Source organism: Alligator mississippiensis, chromosome 3 (genome assembly GCF_030867095.1).
Source record: "Alligator mississippiensis isolate rAllMis1 chromosome 3, rAllMis1, whole genome shotgun sequence".
Taxonomy (NCBI): domain Eukaryota; kingdom Metazoa; phylum Chordata; order Crocodylia; family Alligatoridae; genus Alligator; species Alligator mississippiensis.
The window spans coordinates 150,983,112-151,009,250 of NC_081826.1; the positions used below are offsets into that span (position 1 = coordinate 150,983,112).

Sequence of the window (26,139 nt, forward strand, 5' to 3'; positions counted from 1 at the left end):
ACTTGAACACCAAAGATGAGGCAGGCAAGGAACCAAGGCCAGTTCCCCTGAACTCGACCAGGGATACTGACCTAGTGTGGACAGTAGAGCACCCCTGGGAAGTGCTAGGCAGTTACAGACTTCATTATTAGGGGACGCTATCTACAGATGATACTTTACTATACAGTAGACTAATTTGTTGCACAATAAAGTATCACTGTCTACATGTACACAGCATTTATTGTGCAGTAAATTAGTCTACTGTACAGTTGACTACTACCTGTAGATGCAGGTAGTAGATTTACCACACAGTAGCTACTGCACAGTATTGCACATGCAGATAGCTGACCAGAAGCAAATTGCTCCTAGTCAACCCAGGCAGCAGGGAGTGGGGGAACTGTCCCTTCCCTTGGGGAGCTGCCTCCCAACCCCTGTTCTGATTGGCCCATCAGGGTGCAGAGCTGGGAGGCAGGCAGCTGCCCATGGCAGGGAGCTGTTTCTCAGCCCCCATCCCTGCCAGCTGGGGCACAGGGCTGGGAGGCAGCTGCCCTAGAGGTAGGACAGCTCCCCTCACCCCCTGGAGCCCAGGCTTGACCCTGGTGCCCCCTGCCAGCCTGGGACTAGCACCTGGAGTAGCCTGGAGCTCCCCCTGGCGGCTGTAGGGGGCAGAGCAGGGCAGGAGTATCCACCTTTGAATTGTTCCCATCAGGAGCATGTGTAGATGTACTCCAGGAAAGCTTACTGCACCTTATTTTACTGTGCAATAACCTTAAAGCACATTAATAGCATATGTAGACATGCCTAGGGATGTAGATACTCTTATATGTATAAGCTCAAAAGGATCATGACTTGCCTGCCAGATACAAAGTTAGCAATCCTCAAGACACAAAGATGGGCTTGTTGAGAGCGCTTAGTAAGCTCATCGTCCAGACTGGTATTAAAAACATCAGAAAGTGAAGAAAATAGCTCATGGGGGCTAAATTTAGGCTTCCAAGGATAAGGTTAAGCCCTAGGAACTTCATGGTAGCATTTTATAAAATGTTTCAGTATCATGCACTAGCCCAGGGAGACAGGCAGAGCTTCAGTTTCAATGTGTGATTAAGGAGGTGATGTAAAAAGGAGTTTAAGTTTGTTAGAAACCGGAGATCTTATGAGGAAAGCAAGAAAAGATAGTACATAGGAATGCTACAGCAAGTTTTATTGGTAGAGGAGTGTCACTTTGCTCTAGACAGCAGTGAAAAAAATAGGGTAGAACTTTCACCAGAGAGAGATACCACAGAATCTCTATGGGCAGAAGTTCAGGGTTAGGATCTGTTCCATCTATTCAGCATATAGAATTGCACGTAGTTACCTAAATACTTATTCTAGTCTGCTTAAGTCCCTGAAAAGATTTTAATGTAGAAGGTGAATGGGTTCTCTTTTCCTTTCTTGCTGCTTTTTTTCTGACTCATTTTAAGAGTCACATGATGGAGTTTTACCAAAGTAGATGCATTATGTATTTTCAGAAACTTCAACAGGGTGGAATAGAATTATACTTAGGCACCTAAATCTACTTTGAGGCCCAAAAGGTAGAATAGGATATGTCCCTCAGTGTCTAAATAGTAAGAGTTTACTTTTGGAGTTATACCAGGGGTAAGCAATGTACAACACATCTGCCAAAGCATGGTACACAAAGGCATTTTGCTTGGAGCGCACATACTTCAGGGCAGATGGCAGGCAAGGGACCAGGGCTTCACTGTCACAACAAGGGTCAGGCCCCTCACAGCTCCCCTGTCATTTTCCCCTGGCACCCCAACATATTACAAGTTGAGGTTGTGGGTGTTTTTGGCACTCTGCCCATAAACATTGCTGACCCCTGGGTTATACTATCAATCACCTCATCAGGATAGTGGCAGTGAGCAAAAAGTGCTTAGAGATATTTGAAAGGCTGCAGAAGCTGAGAACACAAACAGTACTGTATAATGCCAATCATAGCCACAATATTTAAGAATATTGTGACTTGGTCTACCACAAAGTCCTCATGGTTAAATGGGAACTGTGGCCTTGACAACTTTACGGTCCGATGGCTCAGGTACTGGCTCCATGGTCAAATCTGGAGAGTGATAGTCGATGGAACCATGTCAACATGGCACATGGTGACCAGTGGCATCCCCCAGGGCTCCGTATTTGGACCAGAACTTTTTAATATATTTATAAATGCTCTGGATTCAGGTATCAGAAGCAAACTGGCTAAATTAATTGATGACACCAAATTATGGGAAAGTGTGGTCACACTTGTGGATAGGCTGGCAATTCAGGCTGACCTGGACAGGATGGCCAGCCGACCTGGACAAGGTGATTCAGGTCAACCTGGACAAGGTGGCTGGATCAAAACCTGATGGTGTTCAACACTGAGAAATGCAAGGTGCTTCAGCTCGGGGGTGGGGAGGGGGGGAAATCCACATCATACTTATAGGCTCAGTGGTGCTACACTCACTAGCACCACAACTGAAAGGGACTTTGGGGGTCATGACTGACCACAAGATGATCATGAGCCACCAATGTGATGCCACAGCTGGCAAAGCAAACAAAACCCTGGCTTGTATCTATTGATACATCTCAAGAAAGACCCAGGAAGTTGTCCTCCCACTGTATTCGGCCTTGGTGAGGCTGCAGCTGGAGTACTGCATCCAGTTCTGGGTTCCACACTTTAGTAAGGATGTGGAGAAGCTTGAGAGAGTCCAGAGGAGAGCCATGTGTATGATCAGAGGACAAGAGAACAAGTCTTATGAGAAAAGGCTGAGAGATATGGGCCTCTTCAGCCTGGAAAAGCAAAGGCTCAGGGTGGACTTGGTAGCGGCCTATCAGTATATTAGGGGCATGCACCAGAAACTGGCAGAACATCTGTTCACCAAGGAACCCCAAGGGAAGACAAGATCTAATGGTCACAAACTCTGGGAAAACCATTTTAGGCTGGACATAAGAAATAACTTCTTTACCGTCCGAGTCTCCAGAGTCTGGAATGGACTCCCCGCAGAAGTTGTGCAAGCACCTACTCTGGAGACCTCCAAAACACACTTGGATGCTTATCTTGCTGGGATCATTTGACCCCAGCAGACTTCCTGCGCCTTAGGCAGGGGGCTGGACCCAATGATATTGTGAGGTCCCTTCTAGCCCTAATGTCTATAAATCTATGAAATCTCTCTCTTATGCATGGACGAATGAAGATTCTTGTCTACCTATTACGCATATGAATGTGATCCTTTTATCCCTTTTAGCCTACTCAATTCCCTGAAAATCCATTATTACCTCTACTTTTGTAACACAGTGGGTGAGTCTACACTAGACGTTTCGCTGCACAATAGCACAATTTACTGCACAGTAAGCATGTGTCTACACATGCACATGCTTATTACATAGTAAAAATTGCTACTTGCAAGTACATTTCCTACCTGCAAATGCAAGCAGCAAATTTACTCAAGAGTAGTTACTGCATAGTGAAATGTGTAGATGCCAACCAGAAGTAAATTTGCTCCTGGTCATCCCTGCCACTAGGGGGCCAGCCTCAGTCTAACCCCAGGGCTCCAGGGCTGGGAGCCTCTTCTGCCCCATGGCTGGGCCGGCTTTATGCCTGCCCCAGTCCCAAGCTCCTTAAAGCTTGCAGACACAGTGACCTCTGGGGCACATGCAGGCAGCCTGAGGCCATGCCAAGCCACTGTGTCCCCCTGCACAGGCTGTAGGCCAGCTGTCCCTGGGCTCTGTCCACTAGGCTCCCCCACCCCACAGCTACCCACACCTGGAGGTCACCCACGCAAAATACCACATTGTTGTAAATAGCTTGCACCGGGAAAAGGGTGTTTTATTTGTTGGTACATGGGGTGGGTGCTGGAGGGGCTCTGTTGGGGAGGGAGGTGGGAAGGGGAGTGTTTGTTTGGGAGGGGAATAAAAAGTGTTGTTCAGCACTGTTTGATGTTATGCAGCATGCAGGCTGAGATGATGACTCAGACGAGACCGTCTTTGGTGAACTTGAGGCAGGTGGTGAGGGTGTGCTAGCATTCCTTGAGGTGGCTGAAGGTGTATTCCACCAGGGTGTGGGTCCAGCCCAGGCACCAGTTAAAGTGGGCCTCATGGGAGACCAGCTGGCCAGTGTAGGGCCACATGAGCCAGGGTAGGTGGTGTTGGCAGGGTTCTATGCCCTGGGATTCCCCTGGTGTAGCAGGGCCCTGGACGAGACTGACATCCTCGTTACTTGCCTATCCCATGGAAATTGTCCCTACTATAGCTGGAGGGGTTTTCACTTTGTTGTGCTCCAGGCCATTGTTGACCACCATGGAGCCTTCACAAATATCAGTCTGGCTGGGTGGGCAGTACCCACAATGCCCATGTGCTAGAACTCCACCCTGCCAGCCTTGGCGTAGAGCAGATGCTTCGGTGGTGGTGCATAGCCCTACACCGGCCACCTGGACCCCCACCAGGTCCACTTTAACCACTGTTTGGGTGGGACCCATTCCCTCATGGAGTCCACCTTCAGCTGCCTCAAAGGGTGCTGGTGAGCCTTCAGCATCTGCGTCGAGTTTGATGAGGACAATCTACTCTGGGGGGAGGGAACCCAGAGCCAAGAGACCATGGGCAGTCCAGGAGGGGAAGTGGGGCAGGGGACAGGGGCAGGGGCTGGCCCTCTCCCCAGTGTGGGGCTTACCATGTGGCATAGCTGGTGGCTCCATGTGGTCCCAGCTGTCAGTGATGGTGTGCAGGTCCAGGCAGTATCCTCGGATGGGGGTGCTGGGAAGGAGCCGGCGCTATTGGCAGGAAGGGCAGGATGGGTTCAGCAGGATGGGCAGCTGCAGGCCCAACAGGCTCTCCCACAAGGACATGTCACCACAGGTGCCAGGCTGGGTTGGGGGAGCTCAGGGAGGCCACCTGTGCTGCTGTATATAGCAAGACTGTGGCCTGGGTCCCAGGGCATGAAGATGTCCATCAGTTGCTGCATAAAGGGTGTGGACTGACAGGCACTCCTGGGGTGACACTTGTGGTCAGTGATGGTAACTCACTGTGCCTGCAAAGCCTTAACCTTCATGTGGCACTGCCGCACCAACTGGTTGTGATTGCTCCTGCATACAGCCTGAAAGCCCCTCATCAACATGGGCATTGGAGCACCTGCCCCACTCAAACTGGTTTTGCACCTCTGCCTCACCCCACAGTGCTACAATCTTGCCAGTCTCTTCCTGTGATGAGCTGGGGCCCCAGGTGGCAGACATGGGCATCAGCTATGATGAGGCCATCACGAGTCCCATGCCAGCTCTCTGGGCCTCCTTGCAGCTGTCTCTGCACTGCCAGACCTGGGCAGCTGCATGCAGCACCCACCACAGGGGCCTGGTGTGGGATTGACAGCTGCACAGATGTGGCTATGCTCCGCAGCACCTGCAATCTCAGGGAAGTCTGCTGGGGGGTGGGCTACAGGCCTTGGAGCTGGTCCAGGCAGCCAGAAACTGCCTACAGCTGGGCCTGGGTTCTGGGCCTGGGAACCTGAAGCAGTCTGCAGCACCCTGAATGCATAGCCTAGCAGCCACATGGCACTGCAGTGTCAGGCAGGGGCAGCTGGCCTGTGGCCTGCTTAGGAGGACACCGCAGCCTGGAGTTCCTCAGGCTGCCTGCTGGAGTGCCCCAGGGCTCATAATGCAACCCAGCCCTGGGACAGGAGAGGCTCTTAGCCCAGAGCCCTCAGGTCAGCTAGCCTCAGGTCAGCCCCCTATGGCAGGGCAGGGCTGACCTGGGAGCAAATTTGCTCCTGCGTCATGTGTACACATGCATTACTGTGCAGTAACTAATCACGAGTAAATTTGATACCTACATTTGCAAGTATCAAATTTACTCGTGATTAGGGGTTTTCACTGCATGGTAAGCATGTACATGTGTAGACACGTGTGCTTACTGAACAGTAAACTAGGCTACTGCACAGTTAAGCATCTTGTGTAGATGTGCCCACTGTGTCCCTTATCTGCACATCCTCAATTGGTATGCATGGGTAAGGGAAATGAAAAAAACTTGTATGCTTGTTTTAACTGTGATAACATGTTTTAACTGATTTTAACAGTTTGACTATAAGAGGTCAGGAAAATCAGACTTGTGAGCACTGGCCCTGCCTTCCAAATATAGCAAGATGCATAAGTAGGGTGACCATACATCCTGGATTAGCTCGGACAGTCCCGGATTTCATAGGTTGTCTCAATGTTCCACTAATTAGAGAAAATTGAAGCAAAAGTCCCAGATTGACGGGAAATCCACCCACACATTCCCAGCTCTTGATTGATTATACTTAGCAAGCAAATCTGCTCTCACCCCAGCAAAGTCCAGACCAGAGACTAGTTGCTACCACCTCCCAGAGCCCAGGTAAGGATGGGGCTTCGTGGGGGAGGAGGACCATTGCGGGTGGTTTGCACCCCTCTCTTATAGGAAGCAGGGCTCCCTTCTCCCATACTGCCCACCTGACTGCCAGGGGCCTCCATTCTCCCATATCTGCCATCTGATTACCAGGGTTTTTGGGAGAGGGGGGTAGCTTTGGGTTCTGTCCTGGGACTATACCCCAGTCAACTACTAGCAGTGGGGGGAGGCACTGTGTGGCCATACAGTGCAGGCTGACAGGAGCCACTGCCAGCTGGTTCTAGCCTCTGTGCATGGGGACATGGAGCCTCGCCATAGGCCTCTGTGCTGTCTTGACCTGCTCCTACGAACCACGCATTCTGGCTGTGTGTGGGTGGGGGGGGGAGGGGTGTGCACGTGCATACACGTGCTGGTGCCATCCCTATTCCAGATTTACCTAAAAACACTGCTTCAATTTAGGACCCTTTAAACCCCTGTGTTATGCACACACCCAGCTGACTTACCTGCCTCTCCCCTGATGGGAATGATGGGGAGGGGAGGGGAGGGGAGAGGCAGTTGCCGGTGGGCAGAGCCATCCCTAGGTTGCGCACTGTTGCTTCCCTCCACAGCAGTGGTGGGCCCCACCAGGAAGCACCCACCTCGGGAGGTCCTGGGGGACACAGTAGCTGTGGAGGGAAGCACAGGGCTCCCGTGCAGCTCAGGCATGCAGGCAGGCTCCTGAGAAAAAAAAATAAAAAAGATCAGGCTTGCCACTTTTCATGGATCACGACGAGGGACATGCTCAGTTGGGATGGGCTTCACCTGTCCCCCAAAAGTAAGCGTGTGTTTTCTTCTAGGTTGGCGGATCTCCTCCGGCGGGCTTTAAATTAGGTTCGCCAGGGGGAGGGGAAGATGAGGGCGGGGGAAGCTGTGGACCACCAAACCATGTGGCACCCACAAGGACAGCCCAGCCTGAAGAAAGAGAACATTGGGAACCTGCAAGACGCGGGGCGGTCAGCACTATGGCACAGGTAAGAAGTGAGAAGGTAAGAAATAAGGGGCCCCTTGGGACTCGGAGCGGGGGGGCAGCAAAGGCACCAGTCGCAGGGCTCAAGTGCCTATATACTAATGCTAGGAGCATGGGGAACAAGCAGAATGAACTAGCGCTCCTGCTTGCACAAAACACCTATGACTTAGTAGGGCTAACAGAAACCTGGTGGGATTCGTCCCACGACTGGGCGGTACATATTGAGGGTTATAGATTGTACAGAAAGGACAGGGTGGGGAAAAAAGGGGGAGGGGTTGCACTCTATGTCAATGAGCAATATACGTCAACCCTCATCAAGACGGAATCCAAGGATGAGGAAGTAGAAGGATTGTGGATTAGGCTACATGGGGGGCAAGGAGAAAGGGATTTGGTGGTAGGGGTCTGCTACAGACCCCCACATCAAGGGGAAGAAATAGATGCGGAGCTTCTTAGGCAGCTCACGGAGACCATAAAAGCTAAAGAGGCAGTAGTCATGGGGGACCTAAACTACCCAGACATCTGCTGGGAGACACAGACGGCAAAGTCCCACCGCTCACGCAGGTTTCTAACCTGTGTACAGGACCTCCACCTGACACAGGAGGTACATGGTCCCACTAGGGGGAATGCCATACTGGATCTGGTATTGGCAACGGGGGATGACATGGTAGGGGACCTACAGATCGGTAGCCATCTGGGGGACAGTGATCACCTAATAATAGAATTCACCATAAGACGTCAAGTGGGTAAGGTAACTAGTAGGGTGAAAGTGCTAGACTCTAGGAAAGCTGATTTAAGAGAATGCAGGTGATTAGTCAAGGACGCACTGCAGAGTAGGAGTTTTGAAATGATGGGAGCCCAAGAAGGGTGGCTGTGCCTTAAGGAAACGATCCTTCGGGCACAAAGCGAGACGATCCCCATGTGGGGTAAAAGAGGGAAAGGGGCCAGGAGGCTTCCCTGGCTGACCGCAGAAATCCAGGGCAGCCTAAGGGCCAAAAGGGGAGCACATAAAAAGTGGAAACAGGGAGAGATCACCAAAGACAAATATACCTCCTCTGCTCGTGCTTGTAGGGAGGCAGTTAGACGGGCCAAAGCTACCATGGAGCTGAGGATGGCATCCCAAGTAAAGGACAACAAGAAATTGTTTTTTAGATATATAGGGAGTAAAAGGAAGGCCCAGGGAGGAATAGGACCCCTGCTAAATGGGCAGAAGCAATTGGTGATGGACAGGGGGGACAAGGCTGAACTCCTCAACGAGTTCTTTGCCTCAGTGTTCCTAAGCGAGGGGCACGACAAGTCTCTCACTGGGGTTGTAGAGAGGCAGCAGCAAGGCGCCAGACTTCCATGCGTAGACCCTGAGGTGGTGCAGGGTCACTTGGAAGAACTGGATGCCTTTAAGTCGGCAGGCCCGGATGAGCTCCATCCGAGGGTGCTGAAGGCACTGGCCAACATCGCTGCAGAGCCACTGGCAGGAATATTCAAACGCTCGTGGCGCACGAGCCAAGTCCCGGAGGACTGGAAAAGGGCCAATGTGGTCCCCATTTTCAAGAAGGGGAGGAAGGAGGACCCGGGCAACTATAGACCAGTCAGTCTCACCTCCATCCTTGGCAAAGTCTTTGAAAAAATTATCAAGGCTCACATATGCGAGAGCCCGGCAGGACAAATTATGCTGAGGGGAAACCAGCACGGGTTCGTGGCAGGCAGATCGTGCCTGACCAATCTAGTCTCTTTTTATGACCAGGTTACGAAACGCCTGGACACAGGAGGAGGGGTGGATGTCGTACACTTAGACTTCAGGAAGGCCTTCGATACAGTATCCCACCCCATACTGGTGAACAAGTTAAGAGGCTGTGACTTGGATGACTACACAGTCCGGTGGGTGGTGAATTGGCTGGAGGGTCGCACCCAGAGAGTTGTGGTGGATGGGTCGGCTTCGACCTGGAAGGGTGTGGGCAGTGGGGTCCCGCAGGGCTCGGTCCTTGGACCGATACTCTTTAATGTCTTCATCAGCGACTTGGACGAGGGAGTGAAATGTACTCTGTCCAAGTTTGCAGATGACACAAAGCTATGGGGAGAAGTGGACACGCCGGAGGGTAGGGAACAGCTGCAGGCAGACCTGGATAGGTTAGACAAGTGGGCAGAAAACAACAGAATGCAGTTCAACAAGGAGAAATGCAAAGTGCTGCACCTAGGTAGGAAAAATGTCCAGCACACCTACAGCCTAGGAAATGACCTGCTGGGTGGCACGGAAGTGGAAAGGGATCTTGGAGTCCTAGTGGACTCCAAGATGAACATGAGTCGGCAGTGTGACGAAGTCATCAGAAAAGCCAATGGCACTTTATCGTGCATCAGCAGATGCATGACAAGTAGGTCCAAGGAGGTGATACTTCCCCTCTATTGGGCTCTGGTCAGACTGCAGTTGGAGTACTGCGTGCAATTCTGGGCACCGCAATTCAAGAGGGATGCAGATAACCTGGAGAGGGTCCAGAGAAGGGCCACTCGTACGGTTAAGGGCCTGCAGACCAAGCCCTACGAGGAGAGACTAGAAAAACTGGACCTTTTCAGCCTCTGCAAGAGAAGGTTGAGAGGCGACCTTGTGGCTGCCTATAAGTTCATCACGGGGGCACAGAAGGGAATTGGTGAGTATTTATTCACCAAGGTGCCCCCAGGGGTTACAAGAAATAATGGCCACAAGCTAGCAGAGAGCAGATTTAGATTGGACATTAGGAAGAACTTCTTCACAGTTCGAGTGGCCAAGGTCTGGAACGGGCTCCCAAGGGAGGTGGTGCTCTCCCCTACCCTGGGGGTCTTCAAGAGGAGGGTGGATATGCATCTAGCTGGGGTCATCTAGACCCAGCACTCTTTCCTGCCTATGCAGGGGGTCGGACTCGATGATCTATTGAGGTCCCTTCCGGCCCTAACATCTATGAATCTATAGATGGAGCCTGCCTTCCTGGGCTGCTGCTGGGCTGCCTACAGGGCTTCTTGCAGAGCTTCTGAGCTGCACGGAGCCCGGTGCTTCACTCCGCAGCTGTAGGGGCATCAAACTAAAACTCCTCAGAGGAGTTTTAGTTTGCTGTGCCCCAAGTCACTTAAGGTGCATTATGCTGCCTAATTTGCTACAGCAGCTGTAATTAATGCGCAATATGCCACGGACACATGCAAAAACCAGCACCATTAAAGTGGTGTAAAAGGATTTAGCTCGCTCTGATGTGTCATGCACCCATGCCTCTCATTTCATCTACACACAGCCATAGATGTCTATAAAAATCATGTATGGTGTGGAAAAAATACTATACCTACTCACATACAATACATCCCAGAATATACTACATAATACATTTTTGAAAGGGAGAATGAAGAAAACAATTTGTTTCCCCAGAGTTATGGTGACATGGAGCAGAGACTGAGCATAATCTTCCACTGAACATAGAATGAATTATTAGGCAGCAAGTTTAAAACAAACTAAAGGAAGTTAATGGGAAAGCAGGGTTGAAGGCAACCTCACAAGGTTACCTAGTTCAGCCCTCTGCTCAAAGCAGAATCCTCCTGGACTAAACAATCCCCAATCAAGTGTCTGTCCAGCCTGCTTTTGAAAATTTCCAAGGAAGGAGATTCCACCATTTCCTTATGTAGCCTGTTCCAATGTTTGACCACTTTCATAGTCATAAAGTTACTCCTAATTTCCAATATAAATTCTGTCTGCTGAAGCTTGAGGCCATTTTTCCTGGTTCTGTCACCAGTGGCCTCAGAGAAAAGCCCATCTCCATACTCTCTATAACCATCCTTCAGGTATTTGAAAACTGTTATCAAATTCCCACCTCAGTTTTCTCTGTTCCAGATTAAATAACCCTAGTTCTTTCAGCCTTTCCTCATAAATCATAGAAAATTAGGGTTGGAATGGACTTCAGGAGGTCATCTAGTCGAACCCCCTGCTCAAGGCATGAACATCCCCAACTAAGTCATCACATCCAAAGTTTTGCCTAGCTGCGTCTTAAAAATCTCCAAGGATGGAGATTCCACCACCTCTCTGGGTAGCCTGTTCCAGTGTTTTACTACCCTTCTAGTAAGAAAAATCTTCCTAATATCTAACCTAAATCTTGCTTCTCAAGCCTCTAATAATTTTTGTCACTCTCCTTTGGGTACTTACCAATCTGTCCACATCTTTCTTGAAGTGTAGGACCCAAAACTGGATACAGTACTCCAGGTGAGGCTTCAGCAGTGCTGAATGGAGTGGAAAAATCACTTCCCTTGATTTGCAAGTAAACTTTGCAAGTTCTTTTTCAAACAGTCTGTAATTTAACTTGTGGAACTCATTACCAAAAAATATTGCAGAAGTTGCTCATTTAACCATGTTCAGATTAAGAGTGAACAAAATAATGGAGAATTGGCTCTTATAGGATGTTAAATTGGGTCTATATGGGATGCTCATTTTTAGTGGTGCAGTTTCCTAGACATCTGAATAGTGGAAACTGTAAGGGAAGACAGGCAGGGGATATATCAGTCTGGATACCCCCTGCCACTGTGTAAGATGCAGGCCTACATTTGGTATGATACTGGCCTAGAACCATCAGGAACTACAAGCCCCCTTCACTGGCTAGAAGGAGGCCACTGGTTAGCCGTGAGAAAACAATTGACAAAACAGGAATGGGAGTGAATGTCACAGATTAATAACCATGGTGCCAGAGAGCTCCAGCCAGCACCTACCTCTTGCCAAGGATGTCATGAGGAGGGCGATGTGCCCCATCAGGCACCATGCCACATGATTACAAATAGTGTAAAGGAGCCTCTACAGGGCCTGCCCCACATCACACAGTGGGAACCAAAGGACATCTGCAAAGGCCTAGTGTAACCCTTCTGCTGGGCATTGACCAGCAACAAGGGCTGGGTTCAAATTTCGGGGTACCCAATAAGTTTTCACTGTGGTTTGAGCCCCCACCCAGAAATATCAGATCACTGAATTTGACTGGGAAGCCCCACATAAACAACCCCTCCCTCCTTGCAAATAGTGTAAATGCAAAGGACAGATTTATTACAGAAAACAAAGGCAATGAAATAAAGGACAACATCAAATGCAATTTAAATCCTCTTAAGTATGAAGTATAGTCTCTAGTTTGGACCCCTTTTGGGGAGATTTGACCCATGCCCAGGCAGTCTGGAATATGGGGACTCACACAAAGGACCTGTACCCCTATACCTGTCTACTCAGCACCAGGCTGGGTAAAGAGGCCTACACCGGGGAGTTCAATGAGCTGCTCCTTGAGTTTGTGGTACCTAAAGGAGTGCCTAGAGAGTGTAGGTCCTTCTGTGGTGCAAAGGGCCCCTCACTGCTCCCTAGGAAGCTGTAGAGAAGCGATCTCCACTTCCATGTGGTGGCTTGCGTTGGGGGGAAATCGCTGCACCCCCAAATTCCTAGTTCCAAGTCCCACAGTTCCAGCTGGGGCATCAAACTGCAAAAGAACTCAAAAGAAAAGGAACTAGGCCCATCGTTGTGTGGACCTGAACTGCAGATGGGCTCAGCTACCCAGCTAGGCTGACACACAAAAAACTTCTACAGAAATTAAAAGAACCAGGCTCCAATCCAGACCTATACTTTACCAGGCTCTAATCCTGGTCACTCCAAACCCAGGAAAGCGGGGAAAGGGGAGGGGCAAAGAGAGGGAGAGGAGTCCCAGACTCAGAGACTCTCTCACTCCCCTGTATCTGAGAGCTCCCCATCATGTTGAGTCCCCCTTGGAGTCCCCCTAGCCCCAGCTCCCTTGTCCTATGTATCTGGTGTGACATCATCCTAGCTTCTCCAACCAGGGCTTGCCCTGCTTCCAGTTTTTCTTCTTAACTAATTAATTTAAAAAATAACACTGCCCAGTTTTTTCCAATCAGGCTAGGGGTTTGATTCCCTTGATTACATGGCTGGGCCCCATGCTTCTTGTTTACAATAAATAGCAGGGTGTATCCCTAGACAAAAGGCCTAAACAAAGGAGTTTTCCTGCCTACATGCAGCACAGTTCTCTTCCCAAATTAAACAGCAGGTAAGATATAGCAGACGTGATCAAATATGACACATATAAAGCACAATCGTACCTTGAAACTACAACACCTTTGTAGTGGCTTGTATATTTTGTGTGGGTTACACCAGTTAAACAGACTTCATCGTTCATCTCTGGACGTTGGCCTGGACTCCTGGGGACACATGAAAGGTGTTGAACTGGTGAGAGAACAGGGGCTGAATGAGCTGGATGATTGCAAGCACAGGCCCACAGGGAGAGAAACATTAGAAGAGCCCCACTCAACTGGAAACTGACCCAACACTGTGACTTGTAACTGGATCCAGAGATCCAGTGGGGAGGGATAGATGGAGGCTGGTAGACTCCAAGATAGGGCAGCATACCTGCACTCCATTGAACATCTTGGCATGGGAGTGGGAGAAAGACGACCTGCTTTCTGTCAGCCACTGCCAGGCCAGAGCCTGTGACCAAATTGAACCAGACAGAGAAGATTGCCAAACTGGTGAATTGGCAAGTCTCCACCTATGTCAGTTTGTCTGGGATCCGGATTGCAAGGGGCGCATCATCAATTTACATTTGAGAGACTTACTCTCATGGCTGGCTCCATGAGCAGCAACCAGTGAGCTTGCATGGGACATTTTCATAGATTTTCATAGACATTAGGGCTGGAAGGGACCTCGGAAGATCATCGAGTCCAGCCCCCCGCCCAAATGGCAGGAAGTCAGCTGGGTTCATAGGATCCCAAAAGCTGGGTTCATAGGATCCCAAAAGCTGGGTTCATAGGATCCCAAAATGGGACATGGGACATGGGAGAAGAGCTCAATAGTGGTGGCATAGAGCTGGCCAGACAACAAGCAGCCTTGAAGCACTCCCTACCCAAAGGTAATGGGTTCAGTCATAGTCCAAATGAGCTTAACCATACACTCTGTGGAAGTGTACAGCACCTGGAGAAACCATACAAAGTGGAGACTGAAGCCAAATGTCTTAAGAGTGCCTGTCAGGTAATCTTGGTCCACTCTATCCAATGCTATTTTCTCACCAAGGAACAGAAAGGCAAATCATAGAATCATAGAGAAGTAGGGCTGGAAAGGACCTCCAGAGGTCTTCTAGTCCAGCAGTTTCCAATCTGTGGTATGGGTACCACCAGTGGTACACAGACAACCTGTCAGTGGTACATGTTAACAAATTTAATATAAATTACTTTATATGACAAAAATTTGATGGTGGTACTTAAGACTGAACTGAAAAATTTGCTGGTGGTACTAGGTTGTATCATTTTAAATTGGTGGTGCGCAATCTGTCAGAGTTTGGGAACTGCTGCTCTAATCCAACCCCCTGCCTGAGGTAGGCTAGATGGACCTGTGGCCTGACCACTATGGTAGCTCTTCTGTTTTTATGTTCTTATATTAGGGGGAAAATTCTAAAATCCACTGACTTTTCTGGCCACACAGCTTGCAAAGCTTGAGCCCAGTGTTGCTGAGGTATGCAGTAGCTGAGACACTTGCATATGCGAAGTTTTACCATAATCTGACGTGACAGGGACTATGCATTTTCTTGCACCACATGGAACCCCCCCCCCCCCCCCCAACCGCCCCTTGTTTTGGAAGTATACTTTTTTAACTTTCTTACAACTGCTTTGCAGATGGGAAGCCTTATCATTCCACCAGACACTCTTTAATAGATATCAGGACTCATCACAAAAGTTTTAAACAAATTGCTATCCATTCCTTTTCTGTGACAGTGAAAAACATTATAGCAACAAAAGGAGAGAGAAAACATTAAAATCAAAGTACAACAATACAAAAGGATTTTGAGCTTTGATTAAAGCCTTTGCTATACGAGTACAATTGGAGTGATAACTGATTCAATGATCACCACGTCAATAGTGGAATGCACTACTGGATGAGAGAAACTGGGTGTCTATTAAAATGAGCTACAGGCAGCCCCTGCTTAGCACTCTTAATTGGTTCCTGGAAAACTGAGCGTTAAGTGAAACTGAGTTTTTGACAACCCAAGATGGTGACTGCAAGTGTTTTTAATGACCCAAGATGGTGGCCAAGAGCATTATAATGAAACTTGCTGAGCGCTAAGTGGAATCAGGTATCAATTTAAAATGATCATTATAGCAAAACAGTGCTAAGCGAAACAGCATTAAGTGGGGGTTGGCTGTACAGTAATCATGAGCCATCAATTGAAAAAGGCAGGAATCTTCTCCAAGAGCCGCTCTAATTAAAGCACCTGCAGTGTCACATTTACTCAGTGTCCTGTGCTTTAAAGTGGTGAAGGGGGCACTTCAACTAAAACTTGTTAGACGAGCTTTAGTTAAAATGCCTGCGCTACCATTTTGAAGTGCGGGGTTGCTGAATACACATGATGTGGAGGCTGCTGGATCATACTAATTAGCACAGTCCAGCAGGCTTGATTAATAGAGTCTGCTATGATGTGTACTAATTAGCATGCATCACAGCAGACATGGCACATGTGTAGGTGCCCAAAGAGTCTTGGGTACAACATGTTTGACTTAAGAGACAAACACAATATGTTTTAACATAAGACTGCTTTTCAGACTGAAATAAATGTAGATTGTTAGTAAAGCAATGAGTTGCATTGGTAGATTTAGTATGATTAGCCAAGTGGCTTAAGTAATGAGACTGAAGTATTATAAAACAAGATGTTATTTTGAAGTGTCTCTACACACTGTCAGAGTACACTCTTATCCCTGCCTGAACCTTCTGATTACCTGTGTTTTGTTCTGGTGATTCACTGCTTTTACAATTTATTATTTTTTTATTCTATCATAACACTAATAACAATATTGACATTCTAATGCAGCACGAGAAGTTATTTAATAAAGATTTTCTGACAGTCCTTTAAATATCAGCACTGTTGGTGTTACATCTTCGAGGGTCCTTTAAAAGTTTTCTTTTCAGCCAATTTGGGCTAAACCAAATAAAACTGAATAAAATAATTGCAGTGTAAGCACTTAAGTAGTAGAAGGGGTGGGGGTGCAGGGCAAATTTATGGATGACAACATTATTATTCAACGTGGTAAAGACCTGGGCAATCTGTAAGGAACTACAGAAGGATTTGGCACTATTGAGTGAACAAGCAACTAAATGGTGATGAAATTCAATACAGATAAGTATAGTGATGCACATGGGCAAAAATAACCCAAACTATACCTATGCTATAATAGGCTCTACATTAGCTGTTGCCACACAGGAAAGATTTGGGAAGCATTGCAGACAGTTCACTAAAAACCTCATTGCAGTGCTCAGCAACCTTCAGAAAGGTAAACAAAATGTTAGGGATTATTAAGAAGGAAATTGTACACAAATCTGAAAGTACCATCATACATGCCCCTTTATAAATCCATGATGTGTCCACATTTTGAATACTGTGCCCAGTTTTGGTCCCCACACCTCAGAAAGGACACAGAGGAACTAGAGAAGGTATAGAGAAGAATAATAGGGATAATTAGTGGTGTAGATGTGGCCAGTAAATAATAGTTCTTATGGTCTTAATTTAGAAGAGAGAAAAATAATTTTATAAACAACAGTCCTCATGATTCTCCTGCCCTAAACTTTATGTCTTAGGAACCTCACTGAATTGCATGGTTTCCATCACTGCTCCATACCAACAGTCTCCCTTCTTCTATTTGTTTTCACATATCTGAAAGTCTCTATATGATGTTATAGATATGATGGTAGGCTGGCCTTCTATCAGCATAGAGATAAGGGTACAGAAACTGGATTTATTTTCCTATCTTCTTCTTTCCTCTATTACTGTTTAGAAATGGGTATTTCCAGTGTTTGATTTTGACAAAGTTTTTTCATAAAAATGGTGATTGAAAGAGTAATCCCTCATATTAGTCTTTTTGTTCTTCAGTATATATTTGACCTGTGAAAACAAAATTCTTCACTGAAATGTGTTCAAAATGTATTGTTTAGTTTTAAAAACAAAACAAAACACCAGACTCCATCCACTTTTCATTCCCATAAATACTTCCCCACTCTAGATACTACCACCTCCTCCTCCACCTTATCAAGGCAGTCTTAGAATCATAGAAAAGTAGGGTTGGAAGTTATCTAATCCAAACCACTGCTCAAGGCAGGTTCATCCTTATCCAAGCCATACCATAAAAGTCCTTGTCTAACCTAATTTCAAAACTACACCATCAACCCTGTTGTATAACTATAAAGTATATTACCCAAAGACACCAAAAGGACTCTAACCTGCCACAGGTAAAGCAAGGGATGAGGGTTGTCAGTGTCCTGCAGCTGTAAGGGTTCTTAAAGTGCACTCAAGAGATCCGAGGAAGAGGGCCCTGCCTCCCACTACAGAGAAAGGCAAAACTCCCAAGATACTATGTTGAAGTCAGGAACTGAAGGTCTGCAGTCAGAAGGAATTATGCTAAGTCAGGGGTGGACAAAATCTTGCCTGTGGACTGGATCCGGCCTACCAGGTGACTGGATCTGGCCTGCAGCTGCCCCCATGTGCTCGGCATGAAGCCAAGCCCCGCCCGCTCACACCAAGGCAGCCTGTACTGCGCTTCTGCCATCACCTGTGGCCTAGCCCTAGCCCCAGCCAGGATGTGCGGCTTCCAGCGGTGCTATTCCTGGTGTGGCTGCAGCTGGCTAGGTGCTGCTCTGCTTCCCCCACCTCCAGCAGTGGCTCCTGCTTCCACCAGCCCCTGATTGGTGCTGTGTCATATGGTATGGTGCGGTGTGGCGCAGCACAGTAGAAACGGGAGCACGAGCCACCACTGTAGGGCAGGGGACCAGAATAGCACCTGGCTGGATCCAGTCTCACAGGGAACAGCCCTCTCAGAAACTGTGCTCTCCTGTGGAAGGCGGTTGGGAACTGAAGCCCTGCACACTGAAGCTGCCTGCCCGGAGTGGTGTGGCACGGCACAGGCAGGAGCGGGGACGGGAGCAGGTGGAAGAGCCAAAACTGGAGGTGGGGGGAGTAGAGCAGTCCCCAGCTGGCACTGGACAGGGCAGGGGCATATGCCCTGGTGGGAACGCAGCCAAGACTTCCCCAGTGCAAGTAGCAGGGGCCCCATGAGGAGCGCCGTGGGGGCAGCCGCAGACCGCACTACCCAGGCAATTTAGGCCCCAAGAAAATCAGCACCATCAAAAACTATTCTCTTAGAACTATAAACCTCACAATTAAGAGTTAATCAGACTTGATCAAGCATGAAAGATCAAAAGGAAGGAAGTACAGTCATATCTCTAAATGGTACTATCAATTCTCACTCTCTTGCATTCTGCACTGTTTAAAATTACTTCTCCTTGCTTATTCTTCATTTCCTTATTCTGAAGAAACACTAGCTATAGAAATGGCTTTAGGGACTTACTTGAAACTGGCAACTAATGAAAGCTGTATTTTTATTGACTCCCTTTACCAGAGTTTTACTGTCCCTTGAAACAGGTACTCTACTTCAAGAGCAGTCCCTTTGTGTGCCCTATATTTGGATCTAAAAGCTGACAGTGGCATCACTGCATGAGAAAAAATAACAAAAGATATAATGCAGCTATTCCAGGAGCTGAACTGCAATCTGCTTATGAGTACATACCATGCTAGCTTCCATTTCTGCAATTTAAGATGCTGGAGTAGTTCCTTTTTTTTTTTTTTTTTTTTTTTTTACCAGTAAGAAACAAATTAGATTGGAAAACAGGCTAATTTTGGTGGGGGGTGATGGCATAGTAAGTAAGAAAGTCTTTTCCATGAGATTTCAGGACAGATTATTTCAGACTGTATGTGAAATCATTAAATAGGGCACTCCATTATTAACGCACCAAATTTTCTTGGCACAGAACTCTGATTAAATATGTATCTAACATCTATAGGTTCCATCATCAAATGGCTTCTGAGAACTAGCTGTGCATCCCTTCAGTATCTGGATGATGCACACGTTGCAGTTTGGGTTTTCCTGCCCACATGCCACCTCTGTATGTTGGTAGTTAGAGAGAAAATTAAAGGAGCTTAATTAACATTAATCACAGTAACTTTCTATATATAAAAAGGAGATGAGGAGAGCTGTGCAGATAAAATGAATGCTCTAGTAAGTGATGCCTCCTTCAGAATTAAAGAGAATGCAAATGTGTCCACCTGCTAGAATTTCAGCCATGATGCTGCATGTGTGGGAGCTTTTGGAAGACAAAGTGAGTTTTTAGAAGAGTTCTTGTGAGAACCCCAAAATTCCACTTGTTGGACAGGAAAGGTTTGGGTTGTTTTTTTTTTTAAACAAATTCAGAAATTCAGAATTTACCCTGGAAGGGGAAGAAGTCTTTTCCAGGAAAGAAACAATTTTAAATCTCCATAATTATGAGGTTGGTAGCTCAGCCAGACCGCAGTACATCAGCAAGCTACTGAAGTGTGTCAAGCTTTTCATGTCTAACTATCCCCAATAACATCAGTGGGTCTGAGCCAATCCCTGTTTGGCACTGATGGAAAAGTTTCCATGGGCTTCAGTACTCGCATGCCTAGGTATCTAGGTTAGCCACCCCACAGCAGGCCCCTGGAGTCATTGTGTCCCCCACCATCCAGATGGTCTATAATACAGGTCTGGGAGACAGACATCCAAATGAGTCCATCTCTTGTACGGCTGTCACAGACAGGCTAATGCAAGTCCTTTCAGTCTTCTCCCTCCAGAGTTTCTCCTGATGATTACAAGAATCCTAATGATTTGGACAACTAAAATTAGGTGCAAAAAAAGAAATCTGAGTGTGCCTTTTACACATTCTGCTGCTTCTGGGGGTGGCCACTAGATTCTAGTCATGGTATTTAATTGCATTCAGTCATTACTTGTGTATTATATTTAGCCCAAGCTTCCAGTTTGTTTTAGAGTAATTGCTTTTATGGATGCATTTAAAGCTTTATTTTGTACTCCAGAAAATGCTGTAATTAAGCCACGATACCTGGCATGTCTAATGTATTCCAGTGGTAAACATCTTGTTGTCCTGGTGCTTTTGATTGTTTACAATGAGTGCTTCTGTGCCAGCAGTAAAGCTGCGAGGTATAGAATGCATTAAAATAAAAACACAGCAAAACCCTGTTCAGTTGGCAAGTTAAAAGAAAACAACCAAAATCATTTGCTGATCCCTTGAAATACAGTATTAGATTTTCACTTCCACAAGGTCTCTTTATACAGCTCTAGCAGGGTAAATTGGAATTCAAGTGGGTGTAAAATACATTCCAGTAAGGGTTGGTGCTTCGTGCTGAAGCACTTACGCAGCACAACATTGTAAGCATACAAAACAGGTCTTCCAGGAGAATCCTTCTACAACAGCATGTATTAAACATGCCCATGGATTATGGGACCATACCTTCAGCTGTTGTAAAATGACATTGCTTCAATCAATTTGGATCAGCTAAGCTTCCAGCCTAGTATGTATTTATGCTAAGCAGTTGACAGAGTACTGGGCTGAGGCACAGGTTTGAACTCTCTGTCACTGCCCTACTGGTGGGACTTTGGCTAATTCTTTTCCATGCACCCTGCCTCAATGTCTCGGTCTGTAAAATTGGGATAACAGCACTCTGAGTTCTACTGATGAAACATGGTATATCAGAAGTAGGTGCTCTTATGCTAAAGTATTTTCATCTACTTAGACGCCTCTTCACTTTAATATCTGATCCAAGTATTAAATAATACATGCAGTTCTCTTATTCTACTTTTTCAACCTACAGAAGAATCTCAGTTATTGATTTACAGGTGTTTCCCGTTTGATTGGTTATTTGCTTGCTTGTGGTTGTGTGAGTGGGTGTGTTTTGCTGGAGATGTAAAAACGCATATGGGTGTGCTGTGTCTTTGTGTGCATGTTCATGAGGAAGCTACTGAGGAAAAGTTAAGTGTGAAATTAGTCCCAATATTGTATTTTAGACTAATTTAAATGATCTCAAGCAGTAATGTTCCCATCCCATGCAGCAAACCTATTCCATAATCCAAGACAAGAGATTACACTAGCAAGATTTCCTGCTGATAAAATCTAAAATGTACCGATTTGAAATGTTATCCCTTTTCTCCCTGGAAGTTTGCTGAATGCCCTCAAGCTGTAAAACTATCTGTTTATCAACTGTAATATTTCAGTTTTGAAATACTACTGTGATGCCATTCAGAGTTACTATTTAGAATGCTTTATTCTCTCATTCTTCTCTGGAGATGGTGCTTCCCCATCTGAAATCATCTCTCATAATGCACCTCAGTGATGTGATTGCCATGATGCATTGCTGCTTCTTACCAAGCAGGAGCATTATGATACACTAGCCAATTACCTGGTGTGAATCATGGATTTAATAATGAAGGAGTGTTTACATGGCTGCCCTCTCTCCTTGGCCCCTGCTCACCCTTCGGGGTTGGCCATATAAATGCCCTGTGCCACCACCACCTCCTCCTCCAGCCACTGGAGCGGGGCCTCCCTCTCCCTGCCTGCCTCCGCCTCAACCCCTGAGCAGTGGAGCTTCCCCCCACCTCCCTTCCCTTCTCCACTCCCCTCTGTCCCCACTGCTTCTTACTTCCTGCTGGCTTTTGGGTACATGCGCGCCTGCCTCCATCCCCTACCCACCTCCTCCACTGAGCAGCGAAGCTTCCCCCACCTCCCTGCCGGCTGTTGGGTGCATGCATGCCTGCCTCTGCCCCCTGCCCGCCTCTGCCCCTCCCTGCCCGGGCCCACACAGCCAGTTGCTGCCCACCCTCTCAGCGGCACATGCGCAGTTGATCAAATATGTAACAGACAGACAGATACGTGGACAGCACACAGACAGACAGACAAAGCCCTTTATTATATTAGAATATTGGTTAATGCAGCCATGCATTATAGTTAACTAGATATTATTCCCTGGAAAATTCTGTCAAAAAACATTTTTTCCCATTTTCATCCACATTTTCTCCATGAAATTAATAAATTTTCCAACCAGCTCAAATTAGGGAATATGCCAGTTCTGTTTGTTGAACAGAAATGCTAAACTAAGTGTTTTACTAGTGCTAATTGTGGACTGATATAGCTGTGATGGCCCAGGAAATATATGAGGCAAGAATTTTTGCAGAGGGATAATTTTTTTTTATTGATCCAATGAGTTCATGTCCAATAAAGGATGTCACCCCCAAAAAATCATTGCCTCTCATACTGGAGCTTAAAAACTTAAAAGAAGGTTTTGAGGATAGGGGATAGTCTCAATTTAATTTACCATGATGTGTGTCTACATGTTCATTAATGTGATTTAGGTAACGCGCATTAAATCTAGTACCTCCATTGTGAGGTACTAGAAAAAGGCACATTAGCTCATTTTAACGCGCATTAGCTAAAGAGCATATTTTTTGTGGCACTTTAATACGCATTAAAGTAGGATAATGTGCATTAAATTGAACATATTGAGCATTTATACACATACCTTTTCATCCTGTGATGCACTGGAGAGCCACTGCTTTGGAGCAGACTTGATAAATCAAGTCTAGTCTGCGCACGAGATGACGGGCACCATGCTGCACTGCATTCAGTTGTATAAGCAGCAAAATGTGTGTCAGCGCACAGAAAATGGCGGCGGTATGCTTTTTAACTGAAGCACCTTCTATACGTTTTAGTTCAAAAGTGCACCGGTGCCATTTTCTCAGCACTGACATGCATTTCACTGCTTATACAACTAAAAGGGCACTTTTCAAAGCACTCAGCACTGGGGCACTTGCATGTGTAAAATGCCCGTAGGTTTTAATGTGTGACATTAAAATGTGGGACATCCGACTCCCTTCCTTTCCTAGTTGTATAAGTGTGCAGATTTGGTTGTCTACCTGGCATTTTTGGTTATTTAAGTCCCCCAAATGCCAGTTACACAAAGCCTGAAATTCTGTTCCTGGATATGTAGCCTTGTGCACGTTTATAGTTGTATGTCATTGATTATACAGTTGCACAGATGCTGCTTATACAATAGCAGCTTGCAACACATACACTTGCCCTTGTGGACACGTAACAGTCTCAGATCCCCAGAAATGGAATAGGCTAAAACCCTTGACTACTGGGCTTAGACTTAGGAAGAGAAAAGGGGTGCATATTTATTTTGTCTTTCCCTTCCTCCCAGCTGCAACAGGTCAGGGCAGTCACCTAAGAAGCCAGAAGTCCTTGGTTCTAGACCCCATTGCCTAGAAGGGTTTTGAATTTGGGAAATCCTAAATCCTAGCACAGCACACCAGTCACTAAACTATAGGTCAGCCATTTATCCAGCCCTCCTGTTGAAAGTGGGTCAATAACATTGTCAAAGGAAAAAAAAATGGATGAAGAGCAGCGCAGAAGGAAAGCTTCTGTCACTGGGGACAAGAGCCCTCATTAGTAGCCAAGGAACTCTTTCTTCCAAAACAGCAGACACCTAATTGAAGCCCACTTGCCCTGTCTTACTCTCTTCTTCCTGGTCCCACATCTCTCTCACATAACTCCATCTCATGGCTTCCCCAGGGGAGCAGCTTCATAAAGGGCATTAGAGAAGGAGTTGGATAATGGCAGACATGTGGTAAGGTGGTTAGAGTGCTGTGATAGCCAGGAACCTGGGTTCAACCTCCCTCTCGGTGAGGTGGGGGCTTACAACACAGGACCTCCACCTTCCTAGATGTGTATCCTAACCATTCTGCAATGGCAGGGGAAAGACAGAAGCTTTCTCACATCTGTTTCATTGCTAGTGGGTATGTCCAGTCTGCACATGTATGTATTTGTACATATGGCCAGGAATAGAATTCACCCTGTGCGTAAGTGGCATTTTTGGTACTGAGGCAACCAGAAAAAAACAGAATATTATCTGATAAGAACTCATATTTGAACTGATGCAGATTGGTTTTTATATCGGTAAACATCTCTATTTCTTGAGCTGGACATGAGATGAGGGAAATAAAGAGTTACTATAATCTCTTATTACCAAGACACTCTTTCCAAGGCAAGCTACTCTGTCTTTTAAGCTGCTTTGCATCCATGCAGTGGCACAAAGCATCCTCCCTGTAACTGAGGCTCTGCCCTTCCACCTCTCCAACTGGCCTCAGCAGTGTACATTTGAGCACTTTATGTTACTTAAAATATGAAAGTGGTTTTCTCTCAGTGGCCATGCTTAATTCTTAGTGCAACAGCAAATCCAGCACTGCAATGAATTGTGTTCAAATCTATTCTAGTACTTACAAATACACTCAAGATACAGGCAATGGTGACTCATACATAAAGGAAGCTCTGATTTAGCAAGATCTTCAGCACCTTCAATTCTCCCTGATGTCAGAGGAATGTGAGTTTAGCACTTTCAAGGTTCGGAAGCGGGGAAGGCATCCCTCTTGTACACTGTACACATGGAAATCCAGTCATTGTGATAGAAGTGTCAGGGATATCACCATTTACCAAATAAGAATAAATTCTGATATTGGATTAAGTCATCCAAAATAATTCTGAATAACTGCTGTTTTATTCATGTGTGAGCTAGAGATCATTCGCTGCACTCTTAAAAGCAACTATTTCATTAACTAAGAGGTAGAGGACAGGTGTGTGGGAAGAAGCACAGTCTAGTGAAACAAAGCATGGACCTGATAGAATAGATGCCCTGAGTTCAAATCCAGCTTCTACCCTAGTGTATGATGGAGTAAAGCATCCTTCTACCTACTGAATGATATTGGGCCAGGGAAGTTCCTGTGTCAAGCTCCAGTTCACTTTGAGGTTCCGGGCTAACTGAGTTGAAAGAGAAGTATTGAGGTGTTTGTAAAGAGGGTTGGTTTTCCTGTGGCCTTGCAAGCTGACTTTGAGAGCTTCTCAGCCAGTTGTCTAAACACAAACACAAGTCTTGTACCAAGCAAACAACTAAATGAGCAAACAAAATCATTAGCTCTTCTCTGGATGGTAAGTGAGGCCCTTTAGCTCTTCCCAAGCATAGTTACATAGCCCCTTCCTGATGGCTAAGTACAGACGGTCAAAAAGCCCGAGGCTAAAGCAATGCAATGTTTGCAGGTTAGTCTAAACTGCACAGATTACATTGGAACAGAAGTGAACAGAACTTTGATTCAGGGAATACAGCCACATACCTGTAGTGGCTTAGTTCAGAAGCCAGAGGACACTAAAGCATGACTCTTTGGCTGTGTGTTCATTTCCTCTTCCTGCTGCCCCTGAGGTCTCTGGGATTTGCAGTCCAAAATTGCAACAACAGGACTCTGCAGGGTTACTATCACTTCCTCTTCCTGCTTCCAAGTGTGTCTGGGATTTGTAGTCCACAGTTGCAGTCAGCAGTAAGTTTGAGCAGAGGAAGGAATGTTTAACCCCCTCCTTGGCCCCAGATCCCAGCCTGGTTTGCCTGGGGGCAGCAGTACCCCTCCTGTAGACTAGGCTGCATCCCCAGCTGGGCTTGCCCCCATCCTACCCCCTTGTCAGCTAGGGAGCAGAGGGCTAGATCCACTTCTGCTCTCTGAAGCAGACAGCATAGCACAGCCAAACCTGGGGCTGGACAGCATGCTGGGATGCTGGGGGACTGTGATTTAACTTGAACCAGGAAGGGATCTGGGATAGAAGTTTCATAAACCAGTCTGACCCAAATCAGTTAAGTCTGATATTACATTCAACCAGGTTTATCTTAAGCCAGTTTCAGCCACTTTGAAACTGGTTTATGTGCACTGAGCTTCTGTTCTGTTACAGATTTAAACCAGTTTCTGATCACTTAAACCAGCTTATGTGTAACTTCTGCTGCTAGCTTATCTGGATTCCAGTTTGCTTCCTGGTCACACACTTCTTCCTTTTCTAGTCCATCACTATGTTCTGTTCTCTTGGGTTTTAACTGCTATTAGGA

The 26,139-nt window shown here is 46.6% G+C and overlaps 1 long non-coding RNA gene across 1 annotated transcript in view; it reads right to left on the reverse strand.

The window, feature by feature from the left end:
* LOC132249111 (uncharacterized) overlaps positions 1-25,557 on the reverse strand; it is a 43,429-nt gene extending 17,872 nt beyond the window's left edge. The window contains exons 1-2 of the long non-coding RNA XR_009460509.1: positions 25,385-25,557; positions 13,424-13,522 (exon numbers count right to left, since the gene is read on the reverse strand). This is a non-coding gene — a long non-coding RNA (uncharacterized LOC132249111). The remainder of the gene's footprint in view (positions 1-13,423; positions 13,523-25,384) is intronic.
* Between the last annotated feature and the right edge of the window lie 582 nt (positions 25,558-26,139).